Source organism: Macrotis lagotis, chromosome 5, assembly GCF_037893015.1.
Source record: "Macrotis lagotis isolate mMagLag1 chromosome 5, bilby.v1.9.chrom.fasta, whole genome shotgun sequence".
Lineage (NCBI taxonomy): Eukaryota > Metazoa > Chordata > Mammalia > Peramelemorphia > Peramelidae > Macrotis > Macrotis lagotis.
In genome coordinates, this window is record NC_133662.1 from 75923351 (window position 1) to 75942985 (window position 19635).

Genomic DNA, 19635 nt, shown 5'->3' on the forward strand with positions numbered 1-19635 from the left:
AGATATACCTATATAGAGCTCCACACTTTCTAGCTACATTACTGTGGACAAATTATTTTAACCTCTCTAATTTGGGGGGTCAGAATATAAATTAATTTGTAAAATCTAATGAAGAATGACATAAATGTAAGCAGTCTCATAAAGCGGAAATAAGCAATGGAGGGTAAAAATAAGTTTAAAGAAAAACTAGCAAGGCATTCAACAAAGTTTTCCAAGAATATTCAAGGTCAAAAATGGAAAGAACTATAAATAAATGAAAAATGGAAAAGATTTGTAAAAATCACTTTGACAAACTCTGTTCTCCATCAAAGACTATGGAACTGCCCCACTTGGACGCTCAAAGTCTCAGAAGTGTTTTAAAAGACAAAGCATAAATAATCTCCCATCTCTACCACATTCTTTATGAAAATCATCAATAATATAAATTGAGAACATTCTCAGTGTATAATAACGTAACAGTGAAGCACATAACAATGTATTACATCTTCATTTCACAATTAATTGAAAGATAATATAAAATTTCAGGTGAGATGATTATATGTTGATTATAAATAAAGTATTTGAATTAGTTGAACAAAATTCTGCTCTACAGATTTTTTTACAACAAGGAATTGCCCATCCATATATCTAGATCATTCAGGAAATTGTAACAACAGAAATGACTCTGTTCATTCACCCTCTGAGAGCAATCATTTGAAGAGATGTAAAACAGGGAGATATATGCTCACCAAATGGATCTGCCACTATGATGGAGGAAATCCAGAATCCAGGTTAAAGAGGGATTCTACTTTAGATGGTAAAGTCCTCTTGAACCATATTAAAAAGGAGTTAGGAAATGTTTTACATAATAAATAAAAATAGAATTTAAGATAATGTTAATTTGTGATTTTCTAAGTTGTCAATGTGCTACTAGTGGGTATTCACTAGTTCTAAATTGCCCTGTTTGCAGATGACAATCCACTGATTTGGTCAAGTCTGGGACATTGCAGAGTTTCTTGGAAAAGGTTTGTTTAGCCTATCCACCTACATAGGGGAAAAAACAAGTAGATAAAGAATGTATATCATACAGATTTCACTATACATTTGGATAGAATTTTTTGATAGTATGTATATCTGAGACAGTCAATTTAGCAGGATAATGAGTTGGACCCAGAGTAGAAAAGAAGGAGAAAAATAGGATAGATAGCTTTAGGGAAATTTCAAAGTTCTTTTATTGATGCCAAACTCACTCTAAAATCAAAGGTGGACAGTGAGACATGGAATACTACTCCCTTCAGAGAACTAAAAATACATATTACTCATAGGGCAATAGAGAGGTGCATAGTGGGTATGCAACATAAAGCTAATTAGGAACACCAGAGAAGACAAGGAGTGAAAGATGTCACTAAGGAATTGTAAGTAGGAAGAGAACATGAGCTGGTCACATGGCAAGAATGAGGAATGAGTGATAGTGGTATCTAAGTGATCCTGGAAGAAAGCAAAAACAATCTCCAGCATGTAGGGTGGATCCCATAGGGTTAACTTTTGAGAGGACAAAGACATGAGTCCCTCAAGATGGACTTTATGGATGGGTTGAGATCCCAGCGATTTCATTGAGGGCAATGGAGATCAAGATTATTTTTCTTGATGTAGTTCATATCTTTATGAATACCTCCTCAATGGTCAAAATTGTATGAATCGAAATTAATTAATCTAAGTCATTATATGACAAATAGATCCTGATCCCTGGTGCTATTAACAGTGACTTGGATCCCTAAGCATGTTTTTTGATAATAAAGAATGAAAATGGCAGTCAGTCCAAAACACTAACATTAGAAGTGATTTGACTGAACAAAAATAGTGAGAGCATGTAGGATTCAGGAACTGATTGTCTTGTTGTAGTCATCTCTGATCAGACTCCCTCGGAAATTTTGTGTCTAGTTATGGGTGTCACATTTAAAAAAGGATAGTGATAAATTGAAGAGCAGTCAGAAGGGTATGATTATAGTTATCTATCTAATGTCTTTGCTTTTGAGGACGTAGCATTTCTTTTTCTTTTTACTTTTGCTTATATATATATTTTTTTCAGTGAATAAAATCCCATTTTTCTCTCCTTTCTATCACCCTTCCACTGGAAAAACAAAAAAGAAAAAGAAAATTATTGTTAACATACATGTATAGTCAAGAATAACAAATTAACTCAATGTCTAAGTAAAAAAAATACAAGTCTAATATGGAGTCTATCGCTTCTCTGTCAAGAGTTGTCAGCTTTCTGGAATTGTGGTTGGTCATTGAGATGATTTGAGTTCTTAAACCTATTAAAGTTGCTTGTCTTAACTATTTCCTTATTGTTGGATAAAATTTTCTCTTAGATCTGCTCACTTCACTATGCAGTAGATCATTTAAGTCATCTAAGGAATCTTCGAAACTGTCCCTTTCATTATTTGTGGTAGGATGTCTCTGCTCTAGATAAGACCCCTTCTCCTGCTTGGCATCCTTTCTTATTCTATATCAGGCCTATACTCAGACTAGTTTGTTGGTTCAGGTTGAGATTAGAATGAAATGAGACACTAACTTAACAGAAATAAGGACAAAGGATTGGTTTTGATGAGTAAAATTCCCCATGCTCCACATTTGTCATTGTGGTACACCAAGTCAGGAGGATGTATCAAACTGAGGAGCTCCTGATTAACTGTGCCCTGAGATTTTTTACATAGGCAACCAGAGAGCTACATTGATCATTTGATCTTACCCAGGACCATGGAAGTCTTTAAACAAGTTACATTGACTTCTTAGGAAAAAGTGACCATAGTCTTTATGGAATATATCGATGGTGCTTTTTCCATACTTCCATTTCTGGAATCTCCTATGCTTAAGTGTTCTATTTTAGAAACTCCCTGCTTCTTGGATGATCAGACAAGAGCCTTTCTCTCCATATAAAACTCCCGGCTCTCATCTACACCATTTAGATATCTTGTTACATAAAATGACAAAAGGCCTTGGCAATCTATTGACCCAGGCAAGAACTTTCTGTAACACTGTGCCAAGTCTAGGGACTGTTCTGTGGATATATTTCTTTTTCCCTGGTCTGAAGACAACAATGCCCAATGCCCTGGTGATATCCCTGGCAGTACCTCTTCCCTGACTTTTCTCTGTCTCACTTTTGAGATATCAGCTTCTACTCTATTTTAGATGATTGTTGTATAAATAAATAAAATAAACAAGTTTATAACAAAGGCAACATTGAAACAGAAACACTCACAAGTTATTTACTATGCACATGTAATTTTAACTTCTCTGACTTTCTTTCCTCATTTATTGGTCAAGATTCCTCAACAAAGCACCTCAGGGTGGACACAGAGTGGCAAAAATGAACAAGAATTGGGGCAGAAAGGTGATCTTCAAGAAGGATGCTGCAATGGAGTTTCAGCCCCAGTGAAGTATAAAATATAAAAACCCCAGATTAGTTCCACTGATAACATCAAGCAGTGAGCCCTAGGGGCAGCTGGGTTGGGAGATAGCCTCAGGGTTCTGAATGTCATTTCTATTTGTTTGCTTGGGTGGTGGATTCCGTTATGCAACGTTCAATATAAGTAACTGGAGTTCAGTTTATTATTTATAGCAGATTTGATATAGCAAACAAGGTTACCAATAAATGGTAGTTCAAAATCATTTTCTGATAGAGTAAATTCATAATGACCACATCCTTTAAAATAACAAGACAATCTGGGTAACAGAAATTGTCAGTTGGGGAGTGAAATTTGCCCTCTCTCTGAGATCTCCAGAGAGCAATAGAGAGGCTTACACACTAGTGTGAGTGTGAGACTTCCCAGAACCTGTTCCTTTTGGAAAATGGAAACAAGATAGTGGCTTGCAATTCCAGTTTGCTGTTAAATCGATCATTTTATACCTTTTACTTAAGAAAACTTTATAACAAGATCTTATGGGACCAACATTAACTAACCTCCTTTGGGTCAAATCTCTTGCTATATTGAATACCAATTTGTGGAAACCGGTTTTATATTGAGTTCCACTTTATTGTTTTTCTACTAATTACTATAATTCTTCACTAATTTGAGGATAAGAGGAGTTATAAAGATACAAATTATTATAGTTGTTATAGGACTACTCTTCTCAGATTCTCAAATGTGTGTATATAGCATTTATTTTAAATTTAAAAATCAATAATGAAAACCAAACAGAAACAAAGTAAAAGGTTTAGTTTAAGCTACTTACAGAGCATCAGATGTCCTCAGTGTAGAAGTCGATAGAATCTCCCTAAGGTAGAAAACAGCAAACTTTCTCCACAAGTCAATGATATTGTTTTCAGTCTTTGATACTAAACTCTGGTCTAAGGCATATGGATACTACTAACTGATACTAATTTTCAAAGCCAGTGCTTTTCCATTCAGTGATATATTACTAATAGGGAGTCATACACGGTGTATAAAATAGTAATAATAACAACTAACATTTATATAGTGCTTTAAGTTTTGCAAAGTATTTAAAAATCTTATCTCATTTGATCCTCAGGACAACCCTGAGAGGTATGTCGCATTATTTATTTATTTATTTTGCAAGGCAATGGGGTTAAGTGACTTGCCCAAGGCCACACAGCTAGGTAATTATTAAGTGTCTGAGGCTGGATTTGAACTCAGGTACTCCTGACTCCAGGGCTGGTGCTCTATCCACTACGTCACCTAGCCGCCCCTGTTGTGTTATTTATTAATCCCATTTTGGAGATAAGAAAATTGAAGCTGAGTTAAGTGACTTATTCAAGGTCATACAATTAGAAGGGTATGGATTTGAACTCAAGTCTTTCTGATTCCAGGATCAATGCTCTAACCACATTGTGCCACTTAGCTGCTTTATCTCTAGTGACATGGGGCCTTGTTCTCAAAGGCAGGCCCTGGCAAGAAGAGCATACCAACACGATGCCCTTTTGTCTCTGACCTTCTTTGTTTCCTTCAAATCCCCATCTTTCCTATTCTATTTCCTTGTTAAGTTCTATTTGACTAAGAATAAGGTCACCACTTACTTGGATAAACAAATGGACTTTGCCAATCCTGGTCAAGGGATTTGGTAGGAGCAATATTTATTTGTATTTTCTCCATCAAAGCCTTATACCAAGATTAGAAGATTATGAGAATAAAAATCAAAAGTGAATGTTAGAAAATTATGGGGAAAAAGTATAGTTCAACTTTAACAGACTTTGGAAATCTGATTATTACAATGACAAATTGTGATTACAGGGGAATGAAGATGAAGTATGACAGATGCCTAACACTGGAGGGGTTTTAAATGTAAAATGAGACTTGCATTTTTTTTTTTACTAGTTGGAGCACATATTACCCAAACAAATAACAAACAAATTGGAGAAGTTGTAGAGATTAGAATGTGTCAGAAAATAAACTTTCCCTTGGGGGTTAAGGAAAATTTTCTGAAATCTCTAGGGAGGCAAGCTGAAAATCAGAAACATGTTGAAGACCCAACTTCCCTTAAAATTTGCTGCTTCCAAAGTCTGTTCCAATTGAGACACACATTTTGGAAGTGCCAATGTCAGAATTTATTTTGCTAGGACACACACATACATACACACACATGCACAAACACACATATTAACACACATATATTTGTTAAGGTTTTATTTTTTCTTCTTCAGTTGGGGGTAGTGGAAAGGAGAGAAAATAAATATTTGTTAAAATAAATTTTAAATTTAAAAAATAAAAAAAGAAATTTGTTGTAGATAATATAGATAGTCTGTTCAAAATTCCTTATAATTATCCTACCATTCTTTTTTTTAAAACTGTTCCCAATAACAGCAATAACAAAAAACTTCTTGGGTAAAAAGAAAGTTTGTTTTTTTTAATTGTCTCATATAATGTATAATACATATATTACCCATCCAGATTGGCAAGCAATAATCAAATATAAAAGTGATATGCAAATACATGATCTCAGCTTGGATACAGAAGCTTGGACTTTGTCATCTTCTGATTGTCTGCTTTGATACTTCATGGGACCAAAGTAATTATCCATGGTTCTTTTTCTTCTGTTTACTCATTTCCCCAGCCCATTATGCCCTAGTTTAGAAGTGCTTCCTGGACCACAAGCACTCCCCTCTGCCCTGGAGCTGTGAGGGGCTATTCTGCTGTGGCAATAGGGGGTCCCAGACTGTGACCAGGGTCTAGACGGAACACCAGAGTCCTGCCCCAGGAATACTAGGGAGACCTCCACAGTCTCCCCTGACTCCATTACCTTCCATGGACTGAGAGCTCTGGAAGCAGCTGCCAAGGTAGCTCCCTGCTGGTTAGGTCCACAGGTCTGCTTCCATTTCCCAGACAGGGGCTGCGCTGAGAACCATGGGCTCACAATTACTCTGGCAGAGGTTTCCCACTGTTTTTCTAAGGTGCTTGGTGATTCCTGAGTTGGGACATCTGGAAACCACTTCTGCTGTTCCTAGCCTATGTGCCCCAAGGGACCTGGGTGCCCTGTTGTTTGCTCCTGGAAGGCTGGAACTTGTTTGCTTTGGATCTTCTAAGTTACCTTGGGCTGGAGAATTGATTCATTGGGTCTTTCTGTGGGTTCTGCCTCTCTAAAATTTGGTTTGTCATAATATTAAGGTTTATGGAGTATTTTGGAAGAGACCTTCTAGAAATGCCTGCCTTTGTGCAGGCATCTTCACGATATGCAAATACAAAGATGCAAAATGCATTCTCACATAGCAATATCACATATTTGAAAGTAAATAATACATGAAGCACGCTATATAGAAAGACATGTTATATATAACAAAGCAGTATGTGATTATATAATTTTATATAATATGATATATGATTTTACATTATATATATAATTTTACATATATACCTTTACTCCATCAATGAGAGTTTTTTGGCTTCTCATTTAAATACAATCTATTTACACTTGTCAATAAAGTCAATAATCATCCATCTAAGACTGAGGAATAAACCCTTCTTGCAGCTTGCTTGCTGACTCTTCATTTTTTTACCTTGGTAAACAGGCAATCTAACCAATTGTCCACTGGACGATAGATAACAGTGATGCATTGAATTGTCAGATTCCCAATCATTCTTTGAAGTTGTTTTGTAGACTGAGTCATCCAATCTGTCAACAACTTGGTAGAGAGTAGCTTTTCTTAGGGCTATTGTCACTATGTCTTCCATTTACAAAGATTTCTTAGCAGGATTTCATTCTATTTTGGAGTTCTTGACAGCAAACTTTAGCATTATGACATGATTCATTTCTCTCTGAGTGCTTCTATACTGAAGTATAGCAAACATATAGTGAGTTTTCTTGGGAAGATCTTTCAATTGAGGGACATCCTAGTTATAAGTTTTAAGCTCTCCCATAAACAAAGGATACTGTGGCTTTAATTCAGAAATCATCAGGTACTGAAGCACTATTTTTGTTAGCATTTTACATATATATACATATACATATACATATATATATATATATATATACTAAAAATGTTACATATTAATTCCACTGAGCCATCTATTAAAACCCTCAGTTTGCGGATTTCTTTAGGGTTGGTTTGATTCCTACCCAAACTGATAGCAAGATGTTTATCTTGCTCTCTGATCTCTATCTCTACCACTAAGGACATTGCTCATTTTCTTCCTCTCTCCTTACAGAAGTAAAAATCTCTAAATTTAGAAGCTCCAAATACTTCTTGGCATTTGCTCTCTTTAAGAACAAAATATGAATTAGTAGTATTTTCTTTTGAGCATGTCATGAACAAATCTCATTTTTATTGATTGATGGATTGATTTTCACATTAGTACAATAATCTTGTTGTGAAAGTAAACATAAGCCCCCCTTCCCCCCCAAAAGATAGAGAACCTCAAGAGAAATGAAGTAAGAAAAAAAGTGTACTTCATTCTGTGTTCAGATATTATTGGCTCTCTCTCTCTGGGATGGATTGCATTCTTTATCATAAGTCCATCAGAGAATTTGCTTCAATATTTTTCCTACAGTTGTTATTACTAACTGTATTTCTCTCCATTCCATTCTCCCCACTCCCATTTATTCTGTTCTCTTTTCTTTCACCCTGTCTTGCCTCAGAAATATGTTATATCTGACTACCCTCTTCCTTGACTCTCCCTCTCCTCTATCATCTACTCTACCTTCCACTCCCCTATCCCCCTTATGCCATCCCTTTCCTCTCATTTTTCCTCTAGGATAAGATAAATTTCTATACCCTATTGAGCGTGTATGTAATTTCCTCTCTGAGGCATTTCTTTTATTTCCCCTTTTTAAATTGTTTTTTGAATTTTACAATTTTCCTCCCAATCTCGCATCCCTCCCCCCACAGAAGACAGTCTGATAATCTTTACATTGTTTCCATTGATCAAAATTGCATGTATTGAGAGAGAAATCATATACTTAAGAAAAAAATAAAATGTAAGATATAGCAAAATTATATAATAAGATAACTTTTTTAAAAATTAAAGGTAATAGTCTTTGGTCTTTGTTTAAACTTCACAATTCTTTCTTTGGATACAGATGGTATTCTCCATTGCAGATACCCTAATATTGTCCCTGATTGCTACACTAATGAAATGCGCCAGTCCATTAAGTTTGACCATCACCCCCACGTTGCTGTTAGGATGTACAGTATTCTTCTGGTTCTGCTCATCTGGCTTAGCATCAGTTCATAGAAATTCTTCCAGGCTTCTCTGAATTCCCATCCCTCCTGGTTTCTAATAGAACAATAACATACATATACCACAATTTGTTCAGCCATTCCCCAATTGATAGACATTCACTCGCTTTCCAATTCTTTGCTACCACCAACAGGGTTGCTATGAATATTTTTGTACAAGTGATGTTTTTACCCTTTTTCATCATCTCTTCAGGGTATAGATCCAGTAGAGGTATTGCTGGATCAAAGGGGTAGAGATATTTTTATTGCCCTTTAGGCATAATTCCAAATTCCTCTCCAGAAAGGTCCTAGAATTCACTCTGTACAAATCCCCTCTGCCCTTGTGACCCTTCTCCCTGATTGAATGGTTCCTTTTAGAACCTCAGTATAAAGAGGTCACCCAGGGCAGCCACATCCTATTCCCCCCTCCCCCCACCAGGCTGCCCTCTAGACTTTCTCCACCATCCTCCAGCACAGGGCACTTTTGGTCCTCTCTTCTTTCAGCTTCCTTTTCTGTATTCCTTTCTTCCCATTAGAATGGAAGCTCCTTGTGTGTAGGAGGACCAGATTTGATGTCTGTCTCCTGGAGCTGCTGCCTGGCCAGTCCAGCCCTTCTGTAGTCCAGCTGCTGCACAAGATGTATCACCACAGCAGTCAGAAGCCCCACAAAACATTTTCAGAGAGGAGCTGCTCTTCGGGTGCCTTCAAGCCGATGTCAACTGCAAGTTCAAGCACAAAGCGGTGGAGAACAGGAAGGCTCTCTCAAATGAGCCATTTCTTCTTAAACCCCATGAAGAACTGATAACCTGCAATTATTACAAGGTTAGACTTCTGTTCCGTATTTAAGCCTACAGTGCCAAGGTCTGTGGTGGGCACAGCAGGTACATATTTGAAGTCTTTTTAACCTTTAATTCAGTGATGGAATATTGCCTTTGGATAATGCATACTTGTGCATTTTTGGCATGCAAAGTAGATGAATTTCACGAGTACAGTGCAGTTTGTCGGAAATTGTTGGGAGAGCTTCCTGGACAAGAAGACACAAATAAATTTTGGAATATGAACTCTTACTTATTTTGCAGTTTAATTTTCACCTTAATGTCCACAATCCTTACCTGCCATTTGAGGGTTTTCTCGTTAACTTAAAGACTAATTGTCTATTACTCAAGAACGTGGTAGTTTTAAGAACAATAGCCAATGACGTTCTTAATAGAATTGCTTAGGAACTCCCAAGGACCCAGGCGCCCTATGGGCTGTTCCTGGAAGGCTGGAGCTGTTGCTCTGTTGTCACAGTCTGACTGTGCAGGGGTTTTTTTACAACCCCCAGTCCTGGTGGAATAAACCTTTCCCTCAGATTTACCAAGTTGTCTTGGACTGTGAAATTGCTTCACTCAGTGTTCCACCTCTATTCCTTAGGAGTTCTGAATTTCCCTCATTTGAGGATTTGAAATAATCCTGAACACTTCATTGAGAGTTTTGTTTAGCTTCTACTATTCTATCCATCTGTCTGTTGTTCCTACCATATTACTAAAGAAGCATATACACATTCAAATATAATGGGGATTTAGTGTATTCCTGAATCACCTAATATGATATCTTTCACATGCATGAGTCTATCAGGTGGTCTAGGTATGTTCTGAGCCCCCATTATAGATAATTTAAATGATCCATTCCCAGAAGAACACAGAATACTCCAAGAAGGAGATTAATTTCATGCAGTAAACTCCTTGAATTTGTCCTTGCAGGCTTAAACCCTGATATTTATTCAGTCTATTTTATCTTCCTTCTTAATATTCATCCCACTTCATCTTCATTCAATCCCTCTCTGCCCAGGAAGTTTTTGAGCCATCTTGCTAAGTCTTGTTTTCCTTAGAGGCTCTAGTAACCAATTTACAAACATCCTCTTCACTCTTTACCTCTTTAGGGATGCTGAAGAGTTCTGCTGTATCAGGTAATTGACAGTTGCAATGCTGCTTTGTCTTTATTGTCTTATGTTCTCTAGATAAAATTGTATAATTTACCAATCTGACCATACTATTGTGAATTCCTTCAATAATTTCATTGCACTATTAAATTAACATTCCTTGACCAGAAAAATCACACTAATGTATATCAACTTTCTAAAATAGCATGACTGTTTTAGTATGGCCCAGTTCCAATCACAATGTGCCAAACAATGTAATGATGATCAATGAGAGCAACAATAGCTCTCATTTATATAGTACTCAAAGATTTGCAAAACAATTTACAAATCAATCCACACAGTGACTCTGGCATATAGATGCTCTTATTATTCCCATTTCACAAAAGAGGAAACTGAGGCTGCCGGATTAAGTGAATTGCCAGGATCACACAGTTAGTAAGGATCTGAGGCCGGATTTGAATTCAGGCCTTCTTGACTCTAGGTCCAGTGCTCTATCATCTGTTCCACCTAGTTGCATATATGAACCTGGCAAAAAAGACATCATGCATACCACATGAAAGCTTGCCATTTAATCATATTGGTAGTGAAACATCAACTGGTCTGTTTTGTTCCAATAGGAAATTAGGAGAGAGAGAGAGAGAGAGAGAGAGAGAGAGAGAGAGAGAGAGAGAGAGAAATTACCTGTCATTTACAACCTATAGAAAACAAAATAATTTTTGAGTTTCAAACTTACATGCTAGGAGGTTTTATCTGACTTTGTGTATGTTTCTCTCATTTTATATATATATATATATATATATATATATATATATACATAATTGTATAAACAAATCCATAATATTTTTAGGAAAGAATATTTTTTAAAAATAAACTCCTACAAATAATGTTCTTTTATTTTATGGTTCATGGACTATCTTATTTTCCTCTTGTATTTCAGGATTCAAATTACTTTTATTGATTCTGCCACTGCCCACAGGAAACCACTGCTTCCTCTTTGATCCAGTTATTGTTAACAAACCACTTAACCTTCAAATCAGGAAGAAATTAAACAGTTTACTTCAGTGAGCATTATAATATCAAGAAAATCCACCAGCACCTAACTATCCCAGCCCTCAAGCTAATTAAACAAATTACCTTTTTCTTTCTTTCTTTCTTTCTTTTTAACTCCCAATCATCAGTGTAGAAAGTTGAGTCTAGCCTAGCCCAGTTCTGCAGCATTTTCCAACCATAAAACTAGGAAAGTTGGAAACTCTGTGGTACAACTTTTCTATTACCATAGAAATTTCACTTGGTACAGGAAAGTTTGCTACCCATGTTGAGGTAACTGGAATCTAACCAGAGGCCATATGGCATAGTAGATAAGGTGATGGATTTGGAGAAGGAAAATCTTGGTTTGAACCCTATCTCAGAGATTAGCTGGGCAATCCAGTAGTTATCTGACTTCTGAGCCTCAGCTTCCCCATCTGTAAAATGATGATACTGGAATTTTGAGAGGATTACATGAATGATGTCTATAAAGTGCTTTATAAATCTTAAAGTGCTATCAAGATGAAAGCTTTTGTGATCATTCTCAATTGAAGTCCTGGGCAGACTCATGGCCACCATGAGACCCTGAGGCATTTTTGGAGTTGGACCCAAAATCACTGAATCTGTCATCATCTGGAATGGGAAAGTTATGGTGTATTAAGGATAAGGAAGATGTATGGGGAGGTAGAATACAACTAGAATCACAAGAACTTAAGAACTATTAGGACAACCTAGAGGAAAGCATGTGGAAGAGTAAAGTTTGACTCCAAGGTTGCAAACCTTGGAAGTGGAAGTGGAAGAATAGTGATAAAGAGGGACAGTATGGAAGGCAGTATAATGAGTTCAGTTTGGGCTCAGTTCTTTCTCAGTTGGGGTACTCAAGTAACACTGGCATTTGGTCACATGTGGGCTTTTTGTCTCTGACTTTTTAAAATCTTTTAAAAGCACCTATGTAAGGATTGATGCCTCCTTCAAAAAGCAGAAATTCTGGTCTCAGATTTATGGAGTTGTGAATAACCTTTTATGGGTGATTCAGAGTTGATATCCATAAAAGAGGAAAATTCCCCCTTTTTGTCTGTCTTTGTGATCTTATCCCTTTCAATCTATCACAATTAATACTCTCTTGAGCCCCTCTGTTTCATTGAATCTGAAACATGCATTCTTGTTGACAAAGTCTCTTTCATTCTGAATGTCTTCATACTTTTTCTCTGTTCCATTTCACAGCCAGACTTTCAGAGAGTGGTATCCAAGATACTTCCATTTTCTCAACTCCCATTCATTTCTCAATCCTGTGCAATCTATTCCACTGACATTCCTCTCTCTAAGGTTAACAACATTATACCAACTGCTAAATCCAATGGTTTTTTCCTTCTCTACTCGCTCTCCTTGGACTCAATTGTTTCTGATATAGTTAAAAACTGCTTCTTCTTCTTTGATATTCTCTTCTCCTTTGGTTTCTGTGATACCACTCTACTTTGGGTCTTCTATCTGCTAACTGCTCTTCCTTAATCTGGGTCCCACTCATGCTGTGTCCCTCATGCTTTACTTCTATGTTCTCCTATATTCTAACAGTTGCCAAGGGTTTGTGATTTAAGTTGTATTCAACTTCTTCCATCCAGCTCTTACTCTCTACTCAACAGGTTCATTACCTTAATGTAAGTCTTTACCACTTCTCACTTGAACTATTGTAATAGCTTTCTATTTGTTCTTTTCCCAGTTAATAACATTAATTCATCCTACACATAACTACCAAATTAATAGTTTGAAAAGACAACTCTCAATATGTCACCTCATTATATAAAAACTTTGTGTGGTTCCCTATTGCTTTAAGTATAAATCCAAACTGGCATCTCAGTCTGATTCTCACTTGTCTTTTCAGACATTTCCTTGCTATTTCTTTTCATGTATTATTTGTTTTAGTCAAACTGGATGACTAAATATTCCAGAAACTCCTCATGCCACCTCTTATCTCTGTGCCTTTGCATAGATGATCATCCTGCTTCATTCAGTTCTTAGCTAAGATTCCATCTCCTATATGAAGAATTTGCTGTTATTTCCACTCATTAGTATCCTTTCTGGGTCACATCATAGTACAGTGGACAGAGCACCAGCCCTGAATCAGGAAGACCTGGCTTCAGACATTTAGCTCTATTGTCCTGGCCATGTCACTTAACTCTGTGTCAGTTTTCTCATCTATAAAATGAATTGGAGAAGGAAAAGGCAAACCACTCCAGTATCTTTGCCAAGAAAACCCTAAATGGAGTCTCATAGAATTAGACCCAACTGAATTGACTTGTTTCTTTCTTCCCTGAAATAACTTTAAAATTAATTATCACTGTAAGTCTCTTTTTCTTACTTGTTTATCTCTGCAGTAGAATATAAGTTCCTTGAGGACCAAGACCATTTCATTTTTAGCTTAGTACCCACAGCATCTAGCACAGGGCAAACAAATAATATTTATTCTGTTGAATTGAAATGTGTTCATGGAAAAATGATATTGTAATTGTAGGTTATATCTACATTATTTAGAAGGAGAGGGAGATGAGACAATAGGATGTAAATACATACTAAAAACACCATTTGTAAAAGCTTTTATCTGAAGTGGGACTTTAAGAACTTTCTCAGGATAAATCCTAAAGATTCTCTTCAAGAATAAGTGTTTTGGTAAGGCACAGACATGCTCACAAAAAATAAAACAATATTGATTGCAAGGAACTGAAAAGTCTTTGCATTAACAAAACTTAACATAAGAAGGGAATATCCACTAAGATTCTGAAATCCAAAATAAATGACCAAAAGCCATTCCCCAAAGGATGTGTTCAAAGGATATAAATAAACAGTTCTCAAAAGAAGATTGCAAATTATTAATAGCCACATGAAAAGTTACTCTAGGTCACTATAGATAAGAAAATGCCAATCAAAACAACTCTAAAGTATTTACCACATTTCCAGAAAAATGATAAAGATGACAAAAGGTAAACAGTCAGATATTATATATCGTATAAGAAGTTGTTATCAGAGAGGTCATGGAAAGATGGGCACATTAATATACTGTTGGAACTGTGAACTGATCTAAGCATTCTAGAAAGTGCTTTGAAATTATAGGACAAAAGTAACTAAAATATTTATGCCCTTTGACCAAATGATCTCACTACTAGGTATGTACTCCAAGGATGTAAAAAATAGAAAGATTTAACATATAACAAAATAGTCATAGCAACAATTTTTATAGTTAAAAAAAGAACTGGGGAAAAAATAAATGTTCATTGACTGGCAGATGCCTAAACAAATTGTATTAAGTGAACATAATATGTTACTATACCATAAGAAACAATAAACATGAAGACCTTAGGGAGACATGAGAAGAAAGATGAACTGATGCAAAATGAAGGAAAATATACAATGACTACAACCATGTAAATGGAAAGAAAGCAACAACTAAGTTGAAACTGAATGGCATATAATTATAATGTCCAAATGGAGTATCCTGATAAGAAAAGAGGCTACAATTCCCTCTCTTCTTTGTAGAAGCAGGGGACTGTGGATATATGAAGATCTTTGGGCCATCTTTGACATTTCCATAAAGCACCTACTTTTGGGTATGTTCAATGTACTGTTTAGTTTTGTTTAATTAATTTCTTTTTTATTCTTTATTTTAAGGGATGGTTTTCTGCAGTGGGGTGAGATATGTTAGAAAATATGTTGGGAAAAATATGGTGTAAATTTGACAGATAGCAATAAAAATTTTAAGCATAAAGAAAATGAGCATTTTGGGGGTTTCTTATATTGCTATTGATTGAGGGAACTGAGCATATAAGAAGACCTGAATTATAAAATCTGTTCTAATCAAATAGGAATCGAAAAAGAAGGTATATAATGTCCACAAATTTATATTAAGGAAGAAAAGGCAGACTAAGATTCTTTGCTATGTTGGGAATAGAAAAAGAAAGATGGAAGTGGAGGAGGGAATAAACTAAGCTGTTTTATGGAGAAGGAGCCATGGCAGAGTGGAAAGGATATTGAGTTTGGACTCAGGTGATTGCTAGGAATTAGCTTTGTGACTTTGGGCAAGTCATTTCTACTTATTTTAGTTCCTTAATCTGTAAAATGGGGTTGATGGTGTTTATGCTACCTATCTAGGTGTGCAAGGTGCAATTAAAGTGTGCACTCAGGGAATTTTATTTTTTAAAAAGGTGAACGTTTATTAAATATTCAATTAGAAAGCATTTTTCTATTCATTGAAGAAACAGAAGAATCAGAACTTAATTAAATTGAATTTTCTAAACAAACAAATTTACTTAAAACAAAAATGAGAAATAAAATATGCATTGGGGGAAGGCATTTGAATGTGCCTTGTCACCCTATATACTTACCTATCTTACAAGGTTCCTATGATTATACATATACACAGACATATAAATTTACATAAATGTCAACTTTTTCCCCCCCTAGCAAAAATGTCCCATTTCCCCTTCACTCTTTGTCTATGTTGTTTCTTCTACAGGATGGAGGTGGGAGTGCTGTTTTAGCCTCATCTGATTTTGTTTTAGTACTTCTGACTGCAAGGGGCTGGGGCAGGGGATAATTAACAGAAGAAAAGCAATTGATGGCTTGTTGGCAGCCTTGATGGGGTCGACTAGGAAAAGGGACTGAGCATTCTGACAGCCTGGGATTCCAGTGTTCACAGCTGCAAGAGCTTCCCTTCCACTCTTCCCTCCGGCCCCGCCGCAGGAGGCTCCCTGGCGCTCCAGGGTTCGAGGTGCCCGCTGCCTCCCCATTCGCGCTCCTTCTTGTCTCTGCTGTGTGTCTCTCCATCCCTCCACCCCCCGCGCCCCAGCCGTTCCCCGCCCTCCGCCCTCCATCCTCCCCTCCCTCCACTGCGGCTGGGAAGCGCGCATCTCCCCTGGCCGGGGACAACTTGCTGGCAGCGGGGCAGAGCAGCGGAGGCAGCAGCGGCGGGCGGCCAGCTCTGTGGAAAGCCAGGCAGGGGAGCAGGTAGGTCCTGCGGCTCAGCCCTGAAAGGCTGCTCCCTGCCCCGGGCAGCAAGCGGGCGCGAGGGACCTGGCCCCGGGCTGGGGGGGCCCCCGGCAGGGCGCTGGGGCATCCGGCCCTGGTGCCAGTGGGCTGCCTTTTAGAATGTCGGGATGGCTTGTGGAGAGCAGGTGGTCTGCTTTTCTGCCGGGAGCACAGTGGGCTAGGGTGGAAGGGAGCCCAAGCTGACCCTCCTCTCTCCAGCTTGTGGTTTGCGTTGGTGCACACCAGGCCTTCGGGAAATAGGCTGGAGTAGGAGCCCTGGGGCTCCCGAGTCCAGGGCTTGGGGTGTCCGGGGGCCCCCCACCCACCGAAAGAACTTTTCCTCTCTTCTCCGGCCTTGGCTCCCCAGCGAGTGCCCGAGCCGTTCCAGTAGGACCCCTGGCGAGGCCACGTCTGCCCTCAGCAAGTGGAGGGGTCCAGGGGGGCAGGCGGACGGAGCTCACTCGCCTCTGGCGCCCGTCCTGGCCAGGGGCTCTCGGGTCTGCGACTGCCGCTCTTGCAGCACGCTGACTCGGGGGCAACTGAAACTTCGCAACTCCCCGGGATTTCCCTGACCTGACAGCACAGTCTGCCAGTACTTAGTCTCATGGGGGGGCTTTGGGAGGGGCAGGTGTTGAGGTGCCGTCTGCTAGTCATTCACAGCGAGCTTGGGGTTTCATCTTATTTATTTTTTTCTTATTGAGGGAAGCAAAGAGAGCAGTTTCCTAAAGTGCAATAAAAGGGAAATCATAAAATTGGGATCCAGGAGGGAACTTGGCATTCAGTCGTCGAGTCCAATTTCTGAGTTTGTTTTTTAACGGAGGAGGGAGCCGAAGCTTTCTCCTCCGGAAGGCTGAAGTGGCTTGCACAAGCTAAAGGAATACGAGCAGCTAGGGTGGGTCTGAAACCTAGGACTCTTCACTAGCCTCCAGGGAGGCTAGTGACTGCTTCAAGGATCCGGAGGAAAGCCACTGGACTTGTTTGCTTTCTCCTTGGAGGCATCTTTTCCATTTCCTTTTAGCCTCCTTGAGGGGACAGCATGGATGCAACTTAAAAACCGGAAGAAAACAAAGTAAAGCAACAAGGCAGACTGTTACAAATATGAATATTTTGGAAATTGTAGAGCCTCTTATTTTTCTAGATCTATGATGATAGGCAATCAGTTGTGCCCGGTACTTTGCTAAGCACTTGGCAAATATCTCGTGTTATTCTGGTAGATAATTATTATTAGCCCCATTTTACAGATGAGGAAACTGAGACAGACTTGCTTTAGGTTAAGAGACTTGCCGCAAGAATGAGGTCATTTGGCTTCTAAGTTCAAAACTCTAGCCATTGCAGTCACTTCTATTTTTCACAAGAAAATTTAGTGGCTCACTATTGCAAATGGGATCATTGAGAGTCAGACAGGATTGAAAAAGATTCAACAAGAGAAGCAAATTGCCTTGAACATAAAATAGAAATATGGAAGGGAGCAAAAGACCTAGACTCCTTATTACCTTCATGACTGTGTAAATCATGTGACTTCTTTTGTAAAATAGAATTTGTGATTGACTATGATCTCTAAATTCCTTTCAGCTCTAAATCTATGATCTTTATTTTACTTTTGGAAACATATTGACTCTGTGACCTTAAACAAATCATTTACCTGCTCAGGTGTACTCTAAGACAAGCACTTGCAGAAAATGTACTGATCCTCATTAGTAGTGGAAATTCTACACCAAGACTTCCACACTTAAAGGAAATTCTAGATCAAGTCAAAATAAACAAAACAAAAAAAAATAACAAAAGCTAAGGGTTTCATATTTGGGAATCGAACCAAAGACCTCCTGAATACCCAGGACATTAAACTACTTCTCAATGTATGATTACTCTTGCATTATTATTATATCCTATATAATAATACATAATATAATCTGCTAATATAGCATATTTGTAGCATTCTAATATCTAATATAGTATGCTAATATTATGTTATATACCAGCTTTTAAATTAGTATATTCATTACCTTGAAATTTGAGGATGGAAAAGAAATTTTCATTTCCTCTTCTTTTCAACCACACCTGAAGTATCACTTTATCTAAAAAAGTTGCTCATCTTTATCTAAAAAGGTTGTAAGTGACACAATTAAGTCTTTGAAAACTGGCAGTTTATCTGAAATGTTTCTAAAATGAATTATTAGGAAACAACCATCCCTTAAGTGAAGGAAATAATTTAGTAAGTCAGAAAAAAAATTTCTAGGACAACAAGGAAATCTAAATTAGTGTCAAGAGGTTGAAAGACCTTAAAAGGTTATAAATCTGAAACTGGAAGGAATTTTATAGATCACTTGGTTTCACCTCCTTAGAGTATAACTGAGGAATCTGAGGCTCTGAAAGATGACTTGTGAGTTGTCTGATGTCACACAGGTACTAACAGAGTTGGCATTTAAATGGAAAACTTCTTACTCCAGTGTCCTCATTCTGTTCATCATACCATTCATCAAAAGAATAAGAAGATGTCTTGTTCAGTTAGAACTATGCAACAGATGTGATGGTCCTTCCATAGGGAGTAAGAATGAACCTTTGAAGCAACTGAGAAAAGTGTGGCAGAGTGGGATCAGCAAGGAATTTGGGACCAGAGTTCATAGATTCAAGTCCCAAACTTGCTACTTACTATTTATGTGACCCTGGACAAGTTACCTCACTAGCTGAGGCCTCCATTTCCTCATCTATTAATGGAGGGTGGTGGACAAGATGAAACCTAAGGTTTCTTAGTACCTTAGCACTGGGTTCTAGGGAATAATAATAATTATAATCAATATACATTTATTTAGCACCTGCTAAATGTGCTCAGGATGTAAAAAAGAGGCAAAAGGATAAGAATTCAGAGATTCTAAGAAGCCCACTATTGACCACAGGTGGTAGAAAAGCCAGGTGGTAGTTGACAGATCCTCCAAATGTATGAAAGTGTGTGTGTGTGTGTGTGTGTGTGTGTGTGTGTGTGTGTGTGTGACTTTCTGGGATATGTTCCCCACAAGTGAGAAGA

The 19635-nt window shown here is 37.8% G+C and overlaps 1 protein-coding gene and 1 pseudogene across 1 annotated transcript in view; both read left to right on the forward strand.

Moving 5' to 3' along the window:
- The first annotated feature begins 9287 nt into the window (after positions 1–9287).
- On the forward strand, positions 9288–9870 carry LOC141489766 (cyclin-H pseudogene; annotated as a pseudogene).
- A 6640-nt stretch (positions 9871–16510) lies between these two features.
- MRAP2 (melanocortin 2 receptor accessory protein 2) overlaps positions 16511–19635 on the forward strand; it is a 70615-nt gene continuing 67490 nt past the window's right edge. Inside the window, exon 1 of the mRNA XM_074187096.1 lies at positions 16511–16592. The gene's annotated coding sequence lies outside the window, so the exon portion shown is untranslated. The remainder of the gene's footprint in view (positions 16593–19635) is intronic.